General features: G+C 39.5%; 1 pseudogene; it reads right to left on the minus strand.

Annotated features, from left to right (window-relative positions):
* Positions 1-241: 241 nt before the first annotated feature.
* LOC115147810 (mitochondrial mRNA pseudouridine synthase Trub2-like) lies at positions 242-9,958 on the minus strand (annotated as a pseudogene).
* Positions 9,959-26,712: the final 16,754 nt, after the last annotated feature.

Here is a 26,712-nt window from a genome sequence, read left to right on the forward strand (position 1 = left end):
TGGTAAAGTGTATTTTGATATCATATATCATCACAGTTAGAATATTATTTAATTTATAAGATGAATAAACACATTGATACACAAACATAAAGAGGTCACACATTTTACATTGTCAGAAAAAAAGCAGAGACATTGCACATGAAAAATAGCTCAGTCTTTCCACATCTGCATTGATTGACTAAACCCAGTCTATTTTGCAGCTCGTGTAGCTTTCTTTCAAGGATATCTAATCCCAAGGACATCAAGAGCCAAATGCTTTTGAGGTCAATACCAAGTGTAACCGGTGGTAATCACCAGTGACTGCTGCTTCTTCCTCTATTTCCTGTCTTCGCCTGGCTGTTCCTGTATCCTCCCCTAGCTGTGTGCTCTTGGATTTTTGTTGCCTTCCTGGACTGTTGGATGGCCTGTATGACACCAGGGGCAGTCCAGTGTTGGCGGGTCAAAGCGTGCTGTACCGTGAAGGGTCCGTCTCGCGTGCGGCACACTCCTTTACATACTGCCGTGCTGCGGAGCTCCAAGCCCACCTCATGCAAGATTCTGCACAGGTATCGCTGGGTTTCATTCAAACACTGCACCTCTGATTAATGTAATGTGAAAAATGGAATTAGCAAACTATTACAGAATATCTAATACATATCGAGTGCAACATTAAGGTGTCTGTTGCAATTTATCAGTTAAAAAGAGACGTGCCAAATCCTATTGCATGTATGAGTGTTGCCCTGTGTCTCTGTAGCCATGTGTGTGAGCAAGTGTCTATCCAGGAGGTTATTGTACAGTACAGGTGAAATACTTACCCAAGGTAAAGTGGGGTGGTTGGAAGTGTAATAAACGCAGGCCTGTCATAATAGGGGGAGATTTCCCATGGGGACGGAGTTTCCCCTTCGCAGCCAGCTCATAGGCCTCCTGGGTGTTCATGTCCACCTTAGAGTACCTGCCAGAACAAACACAGTTATCCTACACTGCTCTGCACACTAGGTATAGCAAAATTACAAATAAGCTTGAGCTGGCACTGACAACTGTGCCTTCGGGAAGTATTCAGACCCTTTGACTTAATCCACATTTTTAGAGATTACACCTTATTATAAAAATGATTAAAATAGTCCCCCCCCCAATCTACACACAATACCCCATAATGACAAAGCAAAAACAGGTTTAGACATTTTTGCTAATAAAAAAAAGACTAAATTAAACATGAAGTATTCAGACCCTTTACACAATACTTTGCTGTAGCACCTTTGGCAGCGATTACAGCCTCGCGTCTTCTTAGGTATGACGTTACAAGCTTGGCACACCTGTATTTGGAGAGAATCTCCCATTCTTCTCTGCAGATCCTCTCAAGCTCTGTCAGGTTGGATGGGGAGCGTCGCTGCACAGCTATTTTCAGGTCTCTCCAAAGATGTTAGATTGGGTTCAAGTCTGGGCTCTGGCTGGGCCCCTCAATGACATTCAGAGACTTGTCCCGAAGTTGTTTTGGCTGTGTACTTTGGGTCGTTGTCCTGTTGGAAGGTGAACCTTCACCTCAGTCTGAGGTTCTGAGAGCTCTGTAGCAGTTTTTCTTTCAATGATCTCTCTGTACTTTGCTTCGTTTATCTTTGCCTCGTTCTTGACTAGTCTCCCAGTCCCTGCCACTGAAAAACATCCCCACAGCATAATTTTGCCACCACCATGCTTCATCGTAGGGATGGTGCCAGGTTTCCTCCAGACGTGACGCTTGGCATTCAGGCCAAAAAGTTCCATCTTGGTTTCATCAGACCAGAGAATCTTGTTTCACATGGTCTGAGGGTCTTTAGGTGTTTTTTGGCAAACTCCAAGCGGGCTGTCATGTGCCTTTTACTGAGGAGTGGCTTCTGTCTGGCCACTCTACCATAAAGGCTTGATTGGTGGAGTGCTACAGAGATGGTTGTCCTTCTGGAAGGTTCTCCCATCTTCCGAAGACACTGTATATCACTAGTGTGGTAAGTAATGGGATTGAATTGGTACAGGTCTATGGGAATGCTCTAACTGCTATGCCGTGGCTCAGTGAGTAGATAGAGTAAGGTGGACAGAGAGGGATAAGAGGTGGACCACAGAACTAGAATGAATGGCGGACGTACGTGAGCAAGGCCTTCTGATTGGATCCCTGCATCATGGCCAGGACTTTCTCCAGCTTGTCCCGTGTGATGTGATCTGGAAGGCACGTCAAGGGTTGCAATGCAGTCAAGATAAGGTGTTTATAGAGTATTTCTTTCAGTAAGGTGGAAGACAAAAAAAGAAAGCGCTGTAACTACCATATGTGGTTCTCTCTATGAGGCGGCCTGTGTGAGAGAAATTGTCTGTGGCCATCCCGAATTCCCCCTCCAATGTATAATCCTGAATAAATTAAAAGTAAAAAAATAAATGCATCTTGGCAATCTCAGCATTGTGTCACAACAATGCCATATGGATTTTCCACCTCCAATAAACTGCATACTCTTTTACATGTAACATAAATAGAGAGGAATGCTTACTCTAGTGACATGAGATCTGTAGAGATCAGTCAAAGCCTTGTTTGCCTGGCCAACACCTAGAACTGAGGAAAAACAGATGTCATGATGATTTACAGCCTCAAACATCACACGAAAAGTGAAAACTTCATCAGTGCGGTAATGGCGGCCCGAGGGACTTCAGGTTACGAAAAAAAAGGTATGGGAACTGTAAAAATATCTGAACATTATGAAGTGGATAGGAACACACACGTACTCAATTACATGCTTGCTTATACATATGGACTTACACATACACACACACACACACCTGATCTCGCTCTCACTCTCTCTTTCTCCTCTCCCTCTCTCTCTGTTGTCAAGAACTGTTTTATAATTTAATGTGTTTATTGTTTGTCTATCTTTTTCATGTATTTGTCTACAAGTTTATATATGTTTACAACAAGCAAGGGGAAGATATCAGAATAGGGGCATTGGGGAATAATAACATATTGTATGGAATACATTTGTACTGTAGTGAAGCCGTCTCTAGAGTAATGCAAGGTCTCTTTCATGATCATGTGAAACGTCAATTGCTATGGAAATGCTGGGATGTGTTTTCAATTATATTAAAGGTAATTATGATGCAACTATGATGGTGATACGAGATGGATTACAATTATCATCATGAATATTATCATCATGAATATTAAGGCTATACGCACTACATGTTACACACATAGACACTCAATCAGTTATTATTTATTTATTATTTATTTTAAGTTATTATTTATTTGGACATCACACATTATAGTCTTACTCTTATACAGACATCGTACACACTCTCACTATATCACATCCAATATCATACACATCAACCTACTCAGATTTGCTACACACATAATACCTTGTCTCAATTTTCTAAAATCTGTGGCATTGGCTCACAGGCAAGGGAATAAAACAAATATTGCTATAACCTATTTCTTGAATTCTAAATATTAGACATTTGAAAGCTCTAGTTTTGACCTTCATAATACCTCTGATGGCAGTAACCTTACGAGCCCTAATTATGGTAAATTTAGACTGAGAATAGTATCTAGTTATGGTAAGAGGTAAAATAAGTATAGCCAGTTATAATTGTAATGGTTTAGCAGATTATAAAAAAGAAGATCAGTCTTTACATGGCTAAAAGTAAAAGAATATAATATATACTGTTTACAGGAAACTCACTCTACATCCTTAGACGAAGTCGAGTGGAAAAGGGAATGGGGTGGTGAAATAATTTTCTGTCATGGATAAAGGAACTCAAAGGGTGTGATGATATTAATTAACAAAACTTTCGATCTGAATGTGCAAATAGTCAGGAATGATTCCCAAATGGAAGGTGGATTCTTTTGAATATGAAAGTGGACGAAAAAGAGATTTGGCTCATTAATCTATACGGTCCAAATCAGGATGATCCACACTTCATCGAAAACATTTATACCAATTCATAGAACTTACAAGCAAAAAATGATCTAATCATTATGGTAGGAGACTATAACACAGTGTTAAGTACCTCAATGGACCGTAAAGGTAATCACTCTACAAACTATCATTACCGTGCCCTTAAAGATGTCACAAATATTATGGACACATTAGAAATAGTGGATATTTGGACACTAAAAAACCCCGACCTAATGAGATATACATGGCAGAGACTTAATCAAGCTAGTCGTCTTGACTACTTTCTTGTCGCTTTCTCTCTTGCATCAAAGGTTAAAAAAGTTTTAATAGGAGACAGAATGCGATCGGATCATCATCTAATTGGCATTCACATAACTCTTATAGATTTTCCACGTGGACGGGGATATTGGAAATTTAATCAAAGTTTACTGGAGGACAACTTATTTTTAACTAAGACAAAATAATTTATAACAGAATTTTCCCAGTATAATATAGGTTCAGCAAATCCCCTTACTGTTTGGGATACCTTTAAATGTACCTTCAGGGGTCATTCAATTCAACATTCATCAATAATAAAAAAGCACTTTCTAGCTAGAGACAAGACTAACAAGGGAAATCCATTAACTAATAGTACAGGTAGATAGCAATAAAAACGATACTAGAGAGACACAAAATAAGTTAAAGGAAAAACAAAAAGAACTTGAGGAACTTATTCAAGAACGATCTAATGTAATCTATTACAAAAATAAAGCAAACTGGATGGAATATGGAGAAAAATGCAAAAAATTCTTCCTGAATCTCCAATACAGGAACGCTAACAAAAATAATTTGCAGAATCTCGTTACTGAAGACGGAGTTTCTATGATTCTCCGAATGATATTTTAAAAGAGGAAGCTAATTATTTTAGCATACCGGTAGAGATATATCAAGTATTTTTTTATATACTAAAAGCTCCATTGTTAGATTGTTTTAACTACTCCTATAGAAATGGTAGTTTGTCACGTACTCAGCAGGAAGGTCTGATTTCTCTATTATTAAAACAAGACCCGGATGGCAAATATAAAGACCCAGTCTATCTAAAAAACTGGAGGCCCCTTACACTTCAATGTTGTGATGCAAAAATACTAGCAAAATCCATAGCACTCAGAATTAAAAGGGTTTTACCAGGTATTGTTCATCCTGAACAGACAGGTTTTTTTTACATGGTCGATACATTGGAGATAATATATGACAACTACTAGAAATAATAGAACATCATGAAACATATAAGAAGCCAGGAATGGTATTTATAGCGGATTTTGAAAAGGCATTTGATAAAATAAGACTGGATTTTATTTATAAATGCCTGGATTTTTTCTCAATTTTGGTAATTCTCTTTTAAAATGGGTAAAAATAATGTATAGCAACTCCAGGTGTAAAATAGTAAATAATGGCTATTTCTCAGAGAGGTTTGAATTGTCAAGAGGAGTTAAACAAGGGTGTATGCTGTCACTATATCTATTCGTATGGCCATCGAATTGCTAGCTATTAAAATCAGATCCAGTAACAACATTAGAGGATTAGAAATCCAAGGCTTAAAAACAAAGGTGTCCATGTAGGCCGATGACTCAAGTTTTATATTAAGTCTGCAAGCTAGATCCATGCAATGTCTCATTGAAGATCTAGGTAACTTTTCTGTACTCTCTGCACTAAAACCTGATTATGATGTGTACAATATTACGTATTGGATCCTTAAAAAATACTACTTTTACATTACCCTGCAGTTTACCTATAAAATGGGTTGATGGTGAAGTAGACATACTCGGTATTCATATCACAAAATATATAAATAAGCTCTCTACAATGAATTTCAATAGAAAACTTGTAAAAATAGACAAGATCCTGCAACCATGGAGAGGTAAATACCTGTCTATTTATGGACAAATTGCCCTGATTAACTCCTTAGTCATATCTCAGTTTACTCACTTACTTATGGCACTGCCTACTCCTGATGATTCGTTTTTCAAATCATATGAGCAAAAAATATTTCGCTTTATCTGGGACGCTAAACCAGACAAAATAAAACATGCCTATCTATATAATGAATATGAATTGGGTGGGTTGAGATTAGTAAATATAAAAGCACTAAATCTCTCTCTAAAAGCTTCACTCATTCAAAAGTTTTATTTGAACCCTAAATGGTTCTCAAGTAGATTACTAAGAAAAGCTCATCCATTGTTTAAAAATTGCCTTTTTGCCTTTGTGCAGATTGCCATGTCTCGTTTTCGATTAATTGAAAATTAGACTTTGCAAAAAGTATCTCTCTTTTTCAAACAAGCATTGCAGAGCTTGCTACAATTTCAATTTCATCCCCTCGAAAAGATAGAACAAATATTACAACAAATATTATGGCTGAACTCAAATGTGCTGGTAGATAAAATACTTGTATTTACGGGAAAGATGTTTGAAAAGGGTATTTTCTTCTTAAATTATATTGTAAATCGGAAGGGTTGAGCTATGTCCTTCATGGAGTTATCAGAATTGTACAGAAAGGTCTGCTCAATCCAAGAGTACAACCAATTAATTACAGCATTGCCCCAAAAATGGAGGAGGCGGGTGGCAGCGGGAGGAGGTAGGGAACTGGTCTGTCTGCCCAATATAAAGGATCAAAACTGGCAGTGGAATAAAAATAGCATAAATAGGAAAGTATACCAGTTTCATTTGAGGACCAGGATGTTGACAACTGTGCCAAATAGTTGGGAAGAGATTTTTGATGTACCGATTCCATGGTATAGGGTGTATGAGTTGATATATAAAACAACGCAAGATTCAAGACTTGGTGCTTTTCAGCTAAAATTATTATATAGAATTCTTGCCATCAACAAAATGTTGAATATTTGGGGCATAAAATCATCGAAGCTCTGCAGATTTTGTTGTGAGGATACATAATCAATAGACCATTTATTTTGGTATTGCCCTCAGGTAGCCTGTTTCTGGTTACAGGTTCAGGAATGGCTGAAAATGCATAGCATTGATCTAAAATTGACCCTAGAAATAGTACTGTTAGGAGATCTGGAGAGAACGGGTCAGTCAATTACTAATATACTAATACTCTTAGTAAAAGTATTTATCTTCAACTCGCAATCTGTGGATTCTATTCGATTAGATAGATTGAAATTGTACGTTAAACATCACAGCATTGTTGAAAGATGTGTTTTGCGTAGAAACCCGAAGTGGGTGGCCAGCAGAGATAGATGGGATGGGCTGAGGGAAGCTGAGGGTTGGTATGTGGAATTGGAGACAAGTGGGAGTGGAGTTTCTGTGTGAGATATAGAATGATGGTCAAAGATAAAAGTAAAAAAAAAAAAAAAAAATTGGAGGGGTTCTTGGGGGTGGGGAATGGAATTAATTGTATTTTAATGTTTCTTCCTGGGGGGACTGTGGGAGGGGCCTCCAATTTTTATTTTATTTAACTAGGCAAGTCAGTTAAGAACAAATTCTTATTTTTGATGACAGCCTAGGAACAGTGGGTTAACTGCCTTGTTCAGGGGCAGAACGACAGATTTTTACCTTGTCAGCTCGGTGATTCGATCGTGCAACTTTCCGGTTACTAGTCCAACGCTCTAACCACTAGGCTACCTGCCGCCCCGAATGGTTGAGGGACAGCTATCGGGGAACTGTGGGGGTGATCGTGGAGGGTTTGGGTTCACGTTTTTTGGCCTGGTGGTAGATCGGTCAACATGCCCTTGAGCAGGGCATTGACCCTGGATGCTTCTGTGTGTAGTTGTTGAGCGGCTTCACTGCAAGTATATTGTATGTTTTGAATATTCAATTAAGTAATGGAGGCCCGATGTGGTTCAAATGAGCACATCCCTAAGCAGTCATTTTTTATTTTTTGTTTGGAAAGGACATGACCGGGCTCTACTAGGTTTGAATAGCGGAAACCGGGTTACTGAGATTTCCTGCCCAAACCCAGTCCCTTTTCCCGGGATAAATAATTGCGAGTAATCAGTAAATTATAATAAATTATTTAATTGAACAGCATGACATGAAATGGAACTATTAAATTACATGCGATGTCTAAATCTGGCTTTTCTACAGCCCTCTCTCTCTGCTATCTGCATGATCAATCATCAACGCTCAGAGCCAGGTTCCAGCCTCTAGGTTCCAGCCTCTAGGTTCCAGCCTCTAGGTTCCAGCCTCTAGGTTCCAGCCTCTAGGTTCCAGCCTCTAGGTTCCAGCCTCTAGGTTCCAGGCTCTAGGTTCCAGCCTCTAGGTTCCAGCCTCTAGGTTCCAGCCTCTAGGTTCCAGCCTCTAGGTTCCAGCCATTCTAGGGAGTTTTTCCTAGACATTGTGCTTCTACATTTGCATTGCTTGCTGTTTGGGGATTTAGGCTGGGTTTCTGTATAGCACTTTGTGACATCGGCTGATGTAAAAAGGGCTTTATAAGTACATTTGATTGATTAGTTTAATTTAACTGTTGAAAGCGAGGAAGGAATGAAGCAACAATAGAGAACAAGTAATACGCACATCCCACAACATTAGGGGAAATATTATAAAAGGCATATATGCGTCAGCCTACTAAATATAAAATAGGTCCTATTATATTTAACAATTAAAATCAAATTCGCTAGCCTATACTTGTAACTTTGTCGGCCGCATGTCCTGCACCAGCATTGCATGTTTTCTCCCAGCTTCATGGTTTAAATGAGGTGAGTAAATCCAGTATAATACAATACACGCTCAAAAAGATTAGCCTACTGGAGGTTATTTCATTTATTTACCCAGGAGAGTATAGCTACATCTATGGGCTTTTATGTTTTCTGTAGTGCATAACATGCTATCCATGTGCTGGATAAAGGCACAATCATTTGGACTTTTTGGGGCTTGGGCTTATAAAATGTCTTTAATGTATGGCTCATCAGGCTCAGGTAGCATCAGGCTTGAATTTTCATGCTGAGCAAAGCTCTAATCAAATCCACAAATATTTATATGCTTTATAATGACATTTCTGGTTTTGGCGAGAAATTATTTATTCTCATGATGGAACATTTGTAAATACCGGGAAAATATTCAACCATAGGCTCTACGGTGCGACCATTTTATTTGCATATGCGCATAAATATTTAGCTGTGCAAATTTTTATTCAGGAGCACCAGTGTGCCTAGAGAAATGAAGGATTCTAGCTTTATTAGACGCACACGTGCTCCTTATAAAAAAGGTCAGGGTAAAGCCCTGCATGACAGAAAGTCCCACCTAGAACTCTCGAGGAGAATGCTTCCAGTCGATGTCCCACTCCTACTCGTATGTACTGGAACTCAGGTCCACTCACTGATTTAGGGGACAAACAAGTAAACAATAGCACTGTTATTGAATTCTGCTGGTAACTCTAATGAACTTATCCTCTGCAGCAGAGGTAACTCTGGGTCTTCCTTTCCTGTGGCGGTCCTCATGAAAGCCAGTTTCTTCGTAGCGCTTGATAGTTTTTGTGACTGCACTTTCAAAGTTCTTCAAATCTTCCGGATTGACTGACCTTCATGTCTTAAATGACAGTCCATTATTACTTTATCTTTGCTTATATGAGCGGTTCTTGCCATAATATGGACTTGGTCTTTTACCAAATAGGGCCATCTTCTGTATACCACCCCTACCTTGTCACAACACAACTGATTGGCTCAAACGCATTAAGGAAAGAAATCCCACAAATTCACTTTTAACAAGGCACACCTGTTAATTGAAATGCATTCCAGTTGACTACCTCATGAAGCTGGTTGAGAGACTGCCAAGAGTGTGCAAAGCTGTAATCAAGGCAAAGGGTGGCTACTTTCAAGAATCTCAAATATATTTCGTTTTTTTAACACTTGTTTGGTTACTACATGATTCCATACATGTAATTTCATAGTTTTGATGTCTTCACTATTACTCTACAATGTAGGAAATAGTCAAATAAAGAAAAACCCTTGAATGAGTAGGTGTGTCCATGAGTAGGTGTGTGTTCTGTGGTGGTGGGGCAGCCAGCGTAAAATATGGAGCGTAGGGGTTGGTAATGTTCTCTAGTTGCGCCGTGATTGGCTCAGTGTTCTCTCACTCATGGGGACACAACGTTACCGCCAAATCTAAGGGTAGAGCTCGAAAATTCAGGCCCCTTGGGTGCTGCCATAGAGTTACATTAGAAATGCCCATCCAAGAAGGCTCAAGGTCATTGGCCACAGATAAAAGGACGTCAAATCACGTTATATCTACCATAGCTTTGATTGGACTGATCATGTCAACATCATACTTTCAAAATCTTAGCAAGCAGTAATCATGAATCAAGTCGACAATCTACTGGCAAATCCTTTTTAATCCTTGTCATATAAAGAGAAATAATGCAGAGAAATTATAAATAAAATGTATCGGTGCTCATCGGCCATTGGACATAAACATTACACAACAAGTTGGAAATCACAAATTCAACAATGAGTGGTTTGGAAGGAATCAGCGGCTAACTGCAAACATTGCAATGCAATCACTAGCCTGCTATTCAGTGGAGTGGTTATGTGGTTCCAAGTCTGGGTTTCAGGGTCTCTTTTCCAAGCTTAAAAAGATAAACATTCAACATTGTGGCCATGTCAATCCAGCATGACTTCTGCCACACTCAAAACAACTGGAAACTCGGAAATCTGTCTTCAGTGAGTTCAAGACAACTGGGATCTCGGGGAGAAAAAATGAGCTCCGACTGGGAAAATACGTTTTGAACGGTCATCACACTCGGAATTGTAAGTCGGGAACTCTGGCCTCTTTCTAGAGCTCCGACCAAAAGGTCATGATTCGACCTTGTTTTTTTCAGAGTTCCCAGTTGTCTTGAAAGCACCATGAATCCAGAGAATGACAGACTGATGACAAAATTTGCCCACGAATGACCGCCGCACCACCATCCTGTTCAATAAGCACAGCACAACAAGGTGAGTCCAAAAATATATTGTATGCTGCTGCATAAATTATGTAATATTCCAGGGAGATATGTATACCTGTAACGGCTGTCTTCAGAAATGGACCAAGGCGCAGCAGGTATGTGAATACTCATATTTAATTCAAAAAAGAGTAAAGCATCCACGGTGAAAAAACAATAAACAAGACAGCAGCAACAGTTTTACAGGCTCTACAAACGCGTGCAAAAACAACCACCCACAACCCCAAAGAAAAACACACACACCTATATAGGACTTCCAATCAAAGGCAACTCAACACACCTGCCTTCAATTGGAAGTCCCAATCAACAACACAAACATTCCCATACACAAAACTGTCACGTCCTGACCCCAAAACTAAAACAATAGCTCCATCTGCTGGTCAGGACGTGACAGTACCCCCCCCTCAAGGTGCAGACCCCGGAATGCACCTACCAACAGAAAACACCAACAAAAAACCCATAAACAATAAGGGAGGGAAGGGAGGGTGGCTGCCGTCACCGACGGCACTGTGCTACACCCTCCCTCCCCAACCCACCTATCCTAGAGGTGGCTCAGGTGCAGGACGTGGACCTCGCTCCACCTTCGGCGTCGCCCACTTTGGTGGCGCTGATAGCTGCGCCGGGCAGACGGGCCACTCGGGCTGGGTCGGAAGACATGCAGGCCACTCGGGCTGGGCCGGAGGACAGGAGGGCCACTTGGGCTGGGCCGGAGGGCAGGAGGGCCACTCGGGCTGGGCCGGAGGGCAGGAGGGCCACTCGGGCTGAGCCGGAGGACAGGAGGGCCACTCGGGCTGAGCCGGAGGGCAGGAGGGCCACTCGGGCTGGGCCGGAGGGCCGGAGGGCAGGAGGGCCACTCGGGCTGGACCCGAAGGCAGGAGGGCCACTCGGGCTGGGCCGGAGGGCAGGAGGGCCACTCGGGCTGGGCCGGAGGGCAGGAGGGCCACTCGGGCTGGGCCGCTGGGCAGGAGGGCCACTCGGGCTGGGCCGGAGGACAGGAGGGCCACTCGGGCTGGACCGGAGGGCAGGAGGGCCACTCGGGCTGGACCGGAGGACAGGAGGACCCCTCTGGCAGATCAGTGCAGGCGGACACCTCTGGCAGATCAGGGCAGTCTGGCCACTCTGGCAGAACCGGGCAGTCTGACCACTCTGGCAGAACCGGGCAGTCTGGCCACTCTGGCAGAACCGGGCAGTCGGGCCACTCTGGCAGAACCGGGCAGTCGGGCCACTCTGGCAGAACCGGGCAGTCGGGCCACTCTGGCAGAACCGGGCAGTCTGGCCACTCTGGCAGAACCGGGCAGTCTGGCCACTCTGGCAGTTCCGGGCAGTCGGGCCACTCTGGCAGCTTCTGACTAGCGGGCGGCTCTGGCGGCTCCTGACTAGCGGGCGGCTCTGGTGACTCCTGACTGGCGGGCAGCTCTAGTGACTCCTGATTGGCGGGCAGCTCTGGTGACTGTTGACTGGCGGGCAGCTCTGGTGACTGTTGACTGGTGGGCAGCTCTGGTGACTGTTGACTGGCGGGCAGGTTTGGTGACTGTTGACTGGCGGGCAGCTCTGGTGACTGTTGACTGGCGGGCAGCTCTGGTGACTGGTGACTGTTGACTGGCGGGCAGCTCTGGTGACTGTTGACTGGCGAGCAGCTCTGGTGACTGTTGACTGGCGGGCAGCTCTGGTGACTGCTGACTGGCGGGCAGCTCTGGTGACTGTTGACTGGCGGGCAGCTCTGGCGACCTACGACTGGCGAGGCTGGGCTGACGCACTAGACTCCTGATGCGTGGGGCTGGTACCTGGCGGACTGGGCTGTGCGTCCGTATAGTCGAGATGGTGCGTACCGCAGCGTAACATGGCGCCCTCCACCTCATACGCACCTCCCTGTAGTCACGGGTAGCTGGCTTACGGCTCTTCCCTGGCCTGGCCAAGCTACCCGTGTGCCCCCCAAAAAAAATGTATTGGGGGTGCCTCTCGGGTTTCCTACCCAACATATTCCAGAACGATACTGCAGAGTTTCTAAACCCAGAGGTGCAACATTGCAAGATTTCCGCGAACGCTTGCGAAACAGACCAGGCCGGGGTTTGAGAAGTCAATGAAAGTTGTTAATATTCTCAAAATCTGAAGTCACAACCTAGATTTGAGCTAATGTCTTAAGTAGTTGAACATGTTATTACTACAACCTCGTATAAGTGACAAAGACACACAATTTAATTTTCGTCAAAAACAACTTTATATGCAAGGAGTGCCTCAAGATTTGATTTCATGCACATGCGCAGTTCGGCGTGAGATGACGTTAGACCCAGTGACGCGTTTTCAGTGGTGTAAAGTACTTCAGTAAAAATACTTGAAAGTGCTACTTAAGTAGTTTTCTGGGGGTATCTGTACTTTACTTTACTATTTATATTTTTGACAACTTTTACTTTTACTCCACTAAATTCCTAAAGAAAATAATGTAATTTCTACATTTTCCGTGACACCCAAAAGTACTTGTTACATTTCAAATGTTTAGCAGGACAGGAAAATGGTCTAATTCACACACTTAAAGGCAAAATCCCCCATCATCCATACTGCTCCTGATCTGGCGGACTGACTAAACACAAAAAGTTGTATTTATTTTTTATGTATACAGTAACTAAGATACTGTTTTAAAGGGCATACAGGTCTGCTCTGACTTTACACAGTTATTGTTCTATTTAGTTATTAATACTTATTTCCAAGTGAAAAAGGTCTTAGGAACATGTATATGTAAAACATTTTTTATTTAAAAAAATGTATGATCAGTTTTTATATGCACTTAAAATAGTGGGTACCCTTTTAAATTATTGTTTTATATTTTATTTCTCAGAATAGTTCCTGATTACACTAAAGGGGGTTTTTAGTCTCTCTTACTACAAAGAACCCTTGGTTTGGTCTTGAACATAATTTTCAGTTGAGTTGAATTTCAAAAGCCGGATAACATCTAGCTCAGAGTTTATGGAATAAGCTATTTTCACTTTAAGTTGACTTAAATTGTGCAGATCTCTTTTCCTTATCGCTTACGTTCACTGCTCCTGCGTTTTTGACTCATCCTACTACAGTTTATACTTTATATAATCTTTGTTGTTTTGTCTTTGTCTATAGTTTGACTTAATGCTAGGGGGTTATGAAACAATGTGAAGCGCAAGGCCTTATTTTTATTTGCTAAACAATTTCGAAAAGATTTTTGCTTTTTTCAAGTCTCACTCAATTTCGGCTGATGCCAACTTCTGGAGGACACAGTCGGGCAACGATATTTGACTTTCCCATGGATCTGAACGCTCCGCTGGTGTCACTACAATGAAAAATACCTTTGGTGGTAATATTCTACACTCGGAATGTGACCCCTTTGGTCACTTTGTCTTGTGATCAGTTACAATGACATTACGCTCATTACTGTAAACTTCTACAGGTACAACACCAAACATGAGAATGATGAGTAGCTTGAATCTGTAGAGAAACATATACTTCATTGGATATCTACATTTCTGAATTCGTTATTATTGATAGGAGGGGACTTTAACATTACTATAGATAATTCAACTGATAGATGGCCCCCAGGTAGGTGGCCTCCAACCAATCAGAGTTTGGGTTTAATACTTTTTATGGAAAAGTTTGATCTTACTGATATATGGAGAGAGAGGTTTCCGGCCGACAGATCATTCACTTGGAGTAACAAACAGGTTCCAGACAATCCAGAATAGATTTTGGGCTTATATCCAAATGTATCGATAGTGAGTGTGTTACTACAAATATTTGTACTACTCCCCTCACAGACCATAGGGCCCTTTACATTGATATCAAAATATTTACCCCAAAATATTTACCCCTTATACTAACCTTGGTAAAGCATTCTACTGGAAGCTAAATAGCTCATTATTAAATAATGATATAGTTAAGTTTGAGGTTAAAATTCTGCTTTCACACTTTTGGGAAAGGTCTTGTGAAGAAAAATCTTATTGCAAGAACTGGGAGCTCTTTAAATGTGAGGTGTCCAAATACCTTAGAAAATATGGTAGTAATCTTGCTAAGACCAGAAGAGCTGAGGAGGAAAAGATGATCATTAAGATAACTTCCCTTTCTCAGAGGTCCCCAGCTGGCCTCTCGGGGGAGGAGAAGATGGAACTGATTGAGTTACAAAATAAACTGGATAATATATATATAGATTAAAAGCAGAAGGAGCCTTTATTAGATCTAGGAATAAATGGATTGAGGAGGGAGAACAGAATTCATCCTATTTCTTTAGACTTGAGAAATTTCACTACAAATAACACTATCCATAAGTTAAACATTGATGGTGTTATTACAGATGACCAAAAATGAATCGCTAAATTCTGTAGCAATTTTTACAGAAAATTGTGTAGCTCTACGTACTGTCAGGAATCCACAGATTGTCACGACTTCCGCCGAAGTCGGTCCCTCTCCTTGTTCGGGCGGCGTTCGGCAGTCGAAGTCACCGGCCTTCTAGCCATCGCTGATCCACTTTTCATTTTCCATTTGTTTTGTCTTTGTTTTACACACCTGGTTTCAATTCCCCAATTACATGTTCAATATTTAACCCTCTGTTTTCCCCATGGTTTTTCTGAGTGATTGTTTTATTGTAAGTTCGGTCCGATGTTTGTGGGCTTGGTATTACTTCATGTATTTGGATATTTTGAGTAAAGTTCATTGTGTTACTCATCTCTGCTGTCCTGGGCCTGACTTCTGCACCAGCTACACCCAGAACCTTACACAGATATGTTTTTTGACTCACTGAATAATGTTCACGTTATCAGTGATATAGAATCTAAACAGTGTGATGAACCAATCAAAGTTGAAGAGATTATAGTGTCTATCAAACATCTAAAGAACAGTAAATCACCAGGTGTTGATGGAATTAAATCAGAATTTTACAAATTATTTTCTGAATAAGTAGCTCCCTTCCTATTTGAAGTCTTTTTAGAGAGTATTAAAAACAATGTTCTCCCTCTTACAATGAGTTGGGGGTTAATAACACTGCTACCTAAGCCTAAAAAAGAAGTGCTGCTCATCGATAACTTGCGTCCAATTTGTCTTCTTAATAATGACTATAAGATATTAACCTTACTACTTGCAAAAATAATTAAAATAAATCCTAGACGCAATCATTGATGAAACACAGTCTTTATGAGGAACAGACATATTTCTAACAATATCAGACTAGTATTAGACATACTTGACTACTCAGACCTACTAACCGAGGATAGCTTCATATTATTTTTTTGATTTTTATAATGCATTTGACACAGTAGAGCATCTGTTCCTCTTCTACTCCCTTGAGAGACTTGGCTTTGGGGATTTTTTTCTGTAAGGCTACTCTCTATACAAATGGTTACAGCGCTATTAAATTGAAATATGGCACCTCACCTAGATTTGAGTTAAAGAGAGGAATTAGGCAAGGTTGTCCTATCTCTCTGTACCTGTTTTTATTGATCACCCAACTTCTTACAAATTCTTTAAATTATAGTCCTGTACAAGGTATTTCCATAGCTGGTAAAGAAATTATTATAAGCCAGCTGGCTGACAATACTACAGTCATAGCCAAAAGTTTTGAGAATGACACAAATATTAATTTCCACTAAGTTTGCTGCTTCAGTGTCTTTAGATATTTTTGTCAGATGTTACTATGGAATACTGAAGTATAATTACAAGCATTTCATAAGTGTCAAAGTCTTTCATTGACAATTACATGAAGTTGATGCAAAGAGTCAATATTTGCAGTGTTGACCCTTCTTTTTACAAGACCTCTGCAATCCAACCTGGCATGCTGTCAATTAACTTTTGGGCCACATCCTGACCGATGGCAGCCCATTCTTGCATAATCAATGCTTGGAGTTGGTCAGAATTTTGGCCATGGACCCAAAATATCAATATTTTGTTCCCCGAGCCACTTAGTTATCACTTTTGCCTTATGGCAAGGTGCTCCATCATGCTGGAAAAGGCATTGTTCGTCACCAAATGGTTGGGAGGACTTGCTCTCGGAGGATGTGTTGGTACCATTCCTTATTCATGGCTGTGTTCTTAGGCAAAATTGTGAGTGAGCCCACTCCCTTGAATGAGAAGCAACCCCACACATGAATGGTCTCAGGATGCTTTACTGTTGGCATGACACAGGACTGATGGTAGCACTCACCTTGTCTTCTCCGGACAAGCTTTTTTCCGGATGCCCCAAACAATCGGAAAGGGGATTCATCAGAGAAAATGACTTTACCCCAGTCCTCAGCAGTACAATCCCTGTACCTTTTGCAGAAAATCAGTCTGTCCCTGATGTTTTTCCTGGAGAGAAGTGGCTTCTTTGCTGCCCTTCTTGACACCAGGCCATCCTCCAAAAGTCTTCACCTCACTGTGCATGCAGATGCACTCACACCTGCCTGCTGCCATTCCTGAGCAAGCTCTGTACTGGTGGTGCCCCGATCCCGCAGCTGAATCAACTTTAGGAGACGGTCCTAGCACTTGCTGGACTTTCTTGGGCGCCCTGAAGCCTTCTTCACAACAATTGAATCGCTCTTCTTGAAGTTCTTGATGATCCGATAAATGATTGATTTAGGTGTAATCTTACTGGCAGCAATATCCTTGCCTGTGAAGCCCTTTTTGTGCAAAGCAATGATGACGTCACGTGTTTCCTTACAGGTAACCAAGGTTGACAGAGGAAAAACAATGATTCCAAGCACCACCCTCCATTTGAAGCTTCCAGTCTGTTATTCAAACTCAATCAGCATGACAGAGTGATCTCCAGCCTTGTCCTCGTCAACACTCACACCTGTGTTAACGAGAGAATCACTGACATGATGTCAGCTGGTTCTTTTGTGGCATGGCTGAAATGCAGTGGAAATGTTTTTGGGGGATTCAGTTCATTTGCATGGCAAAGAGGGACTTTGCAATTAATTGCAATTCATCTGATCACTCTTCATAACATTCTGGAGTATATGCAAATTGCCATCATATAAACTGAGGCAGCAGACTTTGTGAAAATTAATATTTGTGTCATTCTCCAAATTTTTGGCCACAACTGTACACTTTTTCTGAAAGATGCTAACCAAATTCCCATGTCGATCAATGTGATACAATCGTTTTCCAAAGCGTCTGGTCTATCTCATAACATTAATAAATGTGAACTCATGGCTGTCAAAGATTGTGTGACACCTTCATATTATGGTATTCTAGTAAAAGAAGAACTTACATATTTAGGCATAACCATTACAAAGGGTCAAAAGTCTAGAGGCTTACTAAATTTTAACCCTCTTATTAAAAAAAGCCAGAAGAAGCTAAATCAATGGCTATAGGGGGACTTATCTTTAAAAGGAAGAGTCCTAATAACCACGGCCAAAGGTATCTCTAGACTAACATATGGCACTCTATCTTTATATCTTGACAGTAAAATAAGCAAGGAGATAGACCAAATGCTTTTCAACTTTCTGTGGAGAAACCGTACCCATTACATTAGGAAAACTGTTGTAATGAACACTTATGAGAATGGTGGGCTGAATTTTCTGGACTTTACTACCTAAAATAATACTTTTAAGATCAATTGGATAAAACAATTCCAAAGAAGACCCACTTCTATGTGGAATTTTATTCCTCATCATGTCTTCTCTACTTTTGGTGGCCTTAACTTCATGTTGGTTTGCAATTATAATATTGACAAAGTTCCAGTAAAACTTTCTGCTTTTCATCGGCAGGTTTTCTTGTCATGGTCCTTCATTTATAAGCATAATTTTTCTCCACACAGATATTATATATGGAATAATCGGGATATATTGTATAAAAATACTTCTTTGTTTTTAGAATATTGGTTCCGAAATGATATCCTATTGGTGAGCCAACTGGTAAATGCAGAGGGTCTTTTACTCAGTTATAAGGAATTCTTATCATTTTACAAGGTCCCTGTAACACCTAAAGATTTTGCAATTGTTTTAGATGCCATTCCCTCAGGTGTTGCTTTATTATTCAGGAACGTGTCAAGACCTGACCCTCAGAGCCTACCTTCAGTTGACCCTGTTGACTCATCAGTAGGAGCGATTTTTTCTCTTTTAGTCCATTCAACAACGGAGCAATACGAACCTTGTTTCAGCAGGATGTTGTATCTATGACCTTGACCTTATGTATCTATGACCTTGACCATGACCTTATGTCATGCCTTATTGGAATGGATTTATGTTAAAGGAATTTTATATCTTGATGATAACAATCAATAATCAATTCGCCTTGACTAATGCCCAAGGTTTGTAAGACAATGGGTTAAAATAATTAGGCAAGGACTCAGCTTTCTGCAAAAGGTTTCTGTAGCTTTATTCAGAGAACGTTCTGAGGTCAGGATAACAAAACAGTCATTTTATAGTTCTTGCTTACTTACGCACATGCATTTACACACAAACTGTTGGTGACCTGCAACCCCCATTGACTTCTCACGCTGTTTATCACATCCTAGCTCAGCCTGTTCCTTTCCCTCAAGGTTAGGAACTCTTTGAAGTTTTACTCCCTTTACCATCTGTTTCTGTAGCTCTCTATACTAATTGCATACACACACACATTACTTTCCCTCTCCAGTGGTTCCTGGACTTTCTGGAACTAATCAGACCAATCGATCACTACATTGATCATTACATTGATTATTCATTAACCATGCTGTATGACTAATAATTCATCATGGTTTATTGATTCATTTACCTTTATTAGATAATTCTCTTATCAATTTATTGATAATATCTGTTGGAAAAAAGTTTGGATGTTGCTACACACATACATACTTGTTAACAAAATTAAGTAAGTTTCCTCTAAAATTATTCATAAATATTATCCTGCCAACCACTATATGAAGAAGTTTAAGGAAACATCAACTCAAATTGCTCCTTTTGTAATGACCACCCAGAAACAGTGTTGCATCTTTTTTGGCATTGTATTCATGTAAGAAAACTGTGGCAAGACATCAGTAGATTTATAATTGAACACATTTACGAAGATCTTACACTATAGTGGAGAGATGTACTGCTTGGATTATTTACCTACGATAGAAATAAGCTGAAACATTTTTATGTAATTAATTTCATTATTCTTTTGGCCAAATTTCATATTCACAAATGTAAATTTACAAACAAAACACCAAATTTTCTTACCTTACAAAAATGAATTGAACTGTATTTTAAGACAATTAAATACTCTACTAACAAAAAAGCTGTTAGAATAATAAGTGTATGTATGTCCCTTAAGGGCCTTGTGTAATGTGATATTGTACCCCCTAGCCCCACCCCCAGCCCCGCCCCTATCCCCCCTAGCCCAATTGTCCTTTGAATATTATTTATATATACTTGTGTTCCCACATGTACTTCCTGTATTGATTTGTTGTTAATAAAAATAATAATAAAAAAAGGACTGACTAAACACAAATGCTTTGTTTGTAAATTATGTCTGAGTGTTTGAGTGTGCTCCAGGTTATCCGTAAATTTAAAAAACAAGAACATTGTGCAGTCTGGTTTGCTTAATGTAAGGAATTTGAAATGATTTACTTTTACTTTTGATACTTAAGTATATTTAAAACCAAATACTTTTAGACTTTTACTCAAGTAGTCTTTTACTGGGTGACTTCCACTTTTACTTGAGTCATTTTCTGTAAAGGTATCTTTACTTTTACTCAAGTGCAAAATATGTGTATGTGACCAATACGATTTGATTTGAGAATGACAATTGGGTAGTTTTACCACCACTACATGTTTCTACCTTTGACCTTAGCTAGCCAACGTCACCATGACATCACCTACAAGTGTGTCACAGAGTTTCTAAACCCAGAGACAAAAAAATAAAAAAATATATATGGATCTTTTCTTAGTCAATGTAGCAAACATTGCTAAGAAGATAGATAATGATTTCAGGGATTTTTGCGATGAGTTATTTGAAATTGAGATAAAAGACTATTAAAAGCCCTAAGGACAATAGGTCCCCTGGAAATGATGGTTTAATAAGCAAGTTTTATAAAGCATTCAATGATAAATTGATTCCTTTCATTCTTGCTTTGTTTCAAGAATCAATAGAAAAAGGGGAGTTACCGGCTTCCTTAAAGCAAGGTGTAATTACTTTTCTTCCCAAACCTAATAAGAATACTCTTTATATAGACAACTGGAGACCCATTAGCCTGTTGAATAATGATGGGAAATTATTTGCCCTTGTATTTGCTAAGAGGTTGAAACAAGGCTTGCATCATATAATTGACAATCTGGTTTAATGCATGGTTGACACATTAGTAATAACATCAGGTTGATCTTAGATATAATTGACTATAATGGCCTCATCCTTGATGATAGTTTTCTTATGTTTGTTGATTTTTATAAAGTTTTAGACACTGTAGAACACGAGTTTCTGTTCAAAGCAATACGTTTTTTGGGGTTTGGTGACTTTTTTTTTAAAGCAGTCCAAACTTTATATAGTGGTTGTACTAGCTCTGTAAAATTAGCTCACGGGACATCCCAAAGATTTTATATTGGCCGTGGCATTAGGCAGGGCTGCCCATTTAGTCCATTTTTATTTTTATTGGTTACTCAAATTATGGCTCTTTATATCAAGAAAGGGAATTTTCAAGGTGTTTCAGCACTTGGCAAGGAATTTAAACTTTGTCAACTGGTTGATGATACCACCATATTTTTAAGAGACAGGAATGAGGTTTCTAAAGCAGTTTCCTGTATTGAAGACTTTTCCTTAGTTTCGGGTTTGAAAATTAATATCAATAAGTCAGTCTTATTTCCACTCAAGCATTGTTTTACAAGATGTATATGGTATCCTAATTAAAGATAAGGTTTCTTATCTTGGAATTGTTATATGCAAGGATGAAAAACAAAGGAGTGAATTGAACTATAACCCCATTATTGAGAAAACAAAGAATTTGAACCTCTGGTTGATGAGAGATATTTCGTTATACGGTCGGGTTTTATTATCCAAAGCTGAAGGGTTATCCAGATCGGTTTATGTCTCGTTATCACTTGACTTACCCCCTAAAATTGTAAAGGACTTAGATAAGATTCTTTATAATTTTATTTGGAGGAACAAGCCTCATTATCTACGAAAAGATATTCTCACTAATACCCAAGAACAAGGAGGTCTTGAGGTTTTAGATTTCAATGCTCTAAATAATACTTTTAAAATAAATTGGATTCTGAAGTATGTTAAGAACCAGAACAGTATTTGGAATGTCTCCCCTAAGTATTTATTTGACTCTGTTGGTGGTTTAGAATTTTTGCTTCGATGTAATTTTGATATTGATAAAATCCCAGTAAAGTTGGCCAAATTCCATAAGCAGGCAATTTTAGTTTGCATGTTAGCGTATAAACACAATTTTTCCCCTCACAGATACTTTTTATGGAACAACAAAGATATCCGATTTAAAAATAAGTCTCTTTTCGTAACTGGTTTGAGAATAAAATTATTTTGGTTGGGCAGTTACTGAATAAGGATGGATATCTACTCTCATATGGGGAATTTCTTGATAAGTTTAAAATTTCAATAACCCCGAAAGAATGTAATTATTTTTGATGCGATTCCAAGGGGGGTTGTATCTCTTTTAAATTCCTCTGTGGTTGATGTAACATAGATTTACATGAAAATATATTCATTGGCAATATTAACATCAAAGATAAATGTAGTAATAAACAGATTAGGAATATTGTTTGTGATACTGCAATTACCTCAGCAAGATTATTTTGGTCATATATCTATGGTGATATACAATGGGGGAAAGCATGGAAAATTGCTAACAAATATTGTATCAGTAACAAAGTAAAGGAAGTTTCATTTAAAATGTTACATAGAATTTATCCTGTGAAACATGTTTTGGAAAGATTCAAGCTAAATATTGAATATAACTGTGATTTCTGTGGAATGGAGAAGGAGACCATTTTGCTTTTTTTTTTGCCTGTATTTACAGTAGAATGTTTTGGATTGACATACATAATTTTGTTACAAAAAAATAGGACCGGTTGTACTATTTAATGGTTTTCATATAATGATTTATTTCAGAAATTCTGACATAAAGATATTAATTATAATTCAACTGCTAATAATACTAGGTAAATTTCATATTCACAAATGCAAATGGTCTAATTCAAAACCGAACTTTTTTCACTTTATAAATGAGTTCAAACAATATGGCACCACTTTAACTAAAATGAAAAACAAAAAGGCAATTAAAACTTGTATTATTCATGAATATGATTTGTTTGTTTAGTATTCCTGGCAATGTAAATAGTTTGTTTGAATGCATGTTTCATGTGACTATTCCTCTTTTCTTTGTTGATATTTGTTAATAAAAAAAAAAAAGAAAAAAGAAAGAAAAAAAACAGAGGCGCAACATCGCGAGACATCCGGGAACGCTTGCTAGCAGACAAAGCAGACCATTCTTCCTTAGTTGTTAATTTTCTCGAAATCTAAAGGCACAACCTAGATTCGAGCCCATGTCTTAAGTAGTTGAACATGTTATTACTGCAACCTCGGTAAAGTGACATACTGAAACGACTTTATATTGGAGTGCCTTTGATTTGACGGCATACACATACGAAGTTTGGCACGTGACGACCGTTAGACCCGAAAATATGTTTCTGCGCATGAGCTACGTTTAGCTAACGTCTTCACCGCATCGCATACAAGCGTGATCGGGGCTTTATATTGGAGAAGCAGTTTCTGCCTGTCTTCATATTGTAATGTCTTTGACTACTGTCTTTGCTGCCACCTAAATTGTGGGCCATCCTGAAAATACAGATTTTTGTATATGAAAATGAAATGTTTTTATGATTACTGTGAAATGTGTTGGTACTTTCAATCAATATTTTAACAATATCTGCGCAGGCAAATTTGCGAATTGCTAAACTTGGAACCAATCACAACTTCCGTACATATCCCTCGTGATGAAGGCAGCCAATGGTCTGCTTCGAATATTAAAAACGTCCTCTGCTGTCAGTGAGGGATTTCGATTAATGCCGCCCGGGCGCCAGTGTAGGCGTATTTAGCAGCGGCTGAGTTGATTGCATTCGATTTGGAACCGGACTACCTCCCGGGGTGAGCCAGGTGCCATGTTCAAAGCCCACGGCAAGGTCGGCTCAAAACAAAAGTGACGTAGTTTCGCACGTGTAGTAATTAGTAGGATTATTGACATGTTTACATACTAGTCGGAACTAGGATATTCGGAAATGTCCGACTTTCTGATTAGTTTAATGCGGCATAACTACACCAGTGGAGGCTGCCGAGGGGAGGACGGAACAGAGCAAATGGAATGACATCAAATCATGTTTTTAATGTATTTGATGCCATTCCACTGATTCCACTCCAGCCATGACCATGAGCCGGGCCTCCCCAATTAAGGTGCCACCATCGTCCTGTGAACTACACTGAACAAAAATATAAATGCAACATGTAAAGTGTTTCATAGTTGAAATAAAAAATCACAGAAATGTTCCATACGCACAAAAATCTTATTTCTCTAAAATGTTGTGCACAAATATGTTTACATCCATGTCAGTGAGCATTTCTCCTTTGCCAAGATAATCCATCAACCTGCCAGGTGTTGCACATCAATATGCTGATTAAACGGCATGATCATTACACAGGTGCACCTTGTGCTGGGGACAATAAAATGTGCAGTTTTGTTCACAACACAATGCCTCAGATTTTGAGGGAGTGTATAATTGGCATGCTGGCTGCAGGAATGTCCACCAGAGCTGTTGCCATAGAATTGAATGTTCATTTCTTTACTATAAGCCGCATTCAACGTCATTTCAGAGAATTTGGCAGTACATCCAACTGGCCTCACAACCGCAGACCACGTGTATGGCATTGTGTGGGCGAGCGGTTTGCTGATATCAACGTTGTGAACAGAGTGCCCCATGGTGGCGGTGGGGTTATGCTATGGGCAGTCATAAGCTACGGACAACGAACATAATTCAATTGTATCGACGGCAATTCGAATACAGTGACGAGATCCTAAGACCCATTGCGTTTTAAGGCATTTGTGACCAACGGATGCATATCTATATTCCCAGTCATGTGAAATCCATAGCTTAGGGCCTAATTAATTATTTCAATTGACTGATTTACTCATATGAACTGTAACTCAGTAAAATCTTTGAAATTGTTGCGTTTATATTTTTGTTCACTATACAACCTGTTAGCAAGTCGAAAATGCCAGTTTCCTATAGTTCCGAATAGCACTTGAAAGCAGCATCTCTGTTTCCCAATGCGAAAGGAATTAACTTTTGATTAAAAAAAAAAACTTTATCTGCCTTCCCAATGAAAACTAGTTAGAACATTCAAACATTTATTAATGGAAAAAGGACGTGTTTTTTATGGACGATGCACCATACTGCTTTGTTGACAAAATGACCGAGCAGCGCAGATTAATTTTCGATTTGAGATGGGCGCGCCTCCCTCCCCGATTCGCCCGATCGTAACAGGCCAATGCCGATGCCCAGCATAATCGAATTCTCTCAGTGTAACTAACGCTAGTTCCAGAGACTAAAATAAGATAAATATCTAGTTTTGAATGCACTTGAAAAATGTAGCATGCAATATGAATGGTCTTGATCGTATGCAGAGGTAACTCCGTTGACCATTTATCTAATGTATTGAAAGATAGCCAATGTTACAGTTGACTAGCCTAGCCAGCTAGTGTTTATTAGCTATCTCTTTCAGTGAATTAAATTTCGAGTCATGTTTTGCCACGATTGGCTCATTTCAAGTAACTAGCTGCAGGTTTAAAGAAACATTCAATCATATAATTTTCATAGAAACCCAAATAAAAGCATGCAGATAGTAAGATGTGTGTTTCATAGCCTATGCTAGAATGGAGGTTTAAAGGTCCCGAATCATGTTTTTCATCAAATTGGATGATATTTGGATGAAACCAGTTCAAAGTAGGGTGACCCAAGTTTGAAAAATGACTGTAGCTGGTACATTGATAAAGCTTGATCATAAAGTTACTGGTCCCCTCCTCCCCGTGTCAAACACTTGGATTCAGGAAGCAGGCATTACCAAGGATTTACTTCCGCTATTATGCAACGTCACATAAAGGCAGACATTTTATACACCAATGGTAGCATCTTATCATCTTAACTAAGTTAAATATGTACCGCCTTAAAACCGTCATCACATGTGCGCCTATGCCTTGCTTTGGCTTTGTTTACATCTGCTCAAGCAGAATGTATGACCAAACATATCGGTAACCTTTCATCCAGTGGTGTAGTGGAGGGTATATGCAGGTATACCCACTTTTTACGCAGGTATACACAGGTATACACACTTTTTCGCAGGTATACCCACCGTATACTCACTTTTTGGGGGGGCATTGTGTATACTCACTTTTTAATTCCCAGGATTCGTATCAAAGTAGTGTAGTGGAGGTACTAAGTATTCATTAATAAGGCTGATGGAACAGATCAGAATGTTTAGCTTAAAATGTTGATAAACTATTATTTCTTCACATTTTAAACGCATCAATTTGCATGCGGCGGTAGGTCTACACGCAAACGTTCCAAAATGCAATTTCCGGGAAAACAATGTTCTAAAATGGGCACCAAACATGCAAGCGGTTTCATGGACAGAGATGGAAATATCAGTTACAAATGTTGAAGTCAGGGGAGATCTAAAGATCCAACAACTGTCACGGGTTGCTTATATGACTAGGATAATGGCTTTGGATGCTAGACAATGAAATAAAGTTGATTTGAAAACCAATAAAACAGGAACACGCATATGAGGAAGTCTTTATAAAATAAAAACGGTTCTATTGTGGGATTTTGGCTATAGGTTACCTTGAAACAAGGTAAGACATGCCTCATAATATGAAGTAAAACATCCAGGTTTCATGTAATTCAAGAACATGAAAAAATATAGTGATGCTAA

This window comes from Salmo trutta, chromosome 14 (genome assembly GCF_901001165.1).
Source record: "Salmo trutta chromosome 14, fSalTru1.1, whole genome shotgun sequence".
Taxonomy (NCBI): domain Eukaryota; kingdom Metazoa; phylum Chordata; class Actinopteri; order Salmoniformes; family Salmonidae; genus Salmo; species Salmo trutta.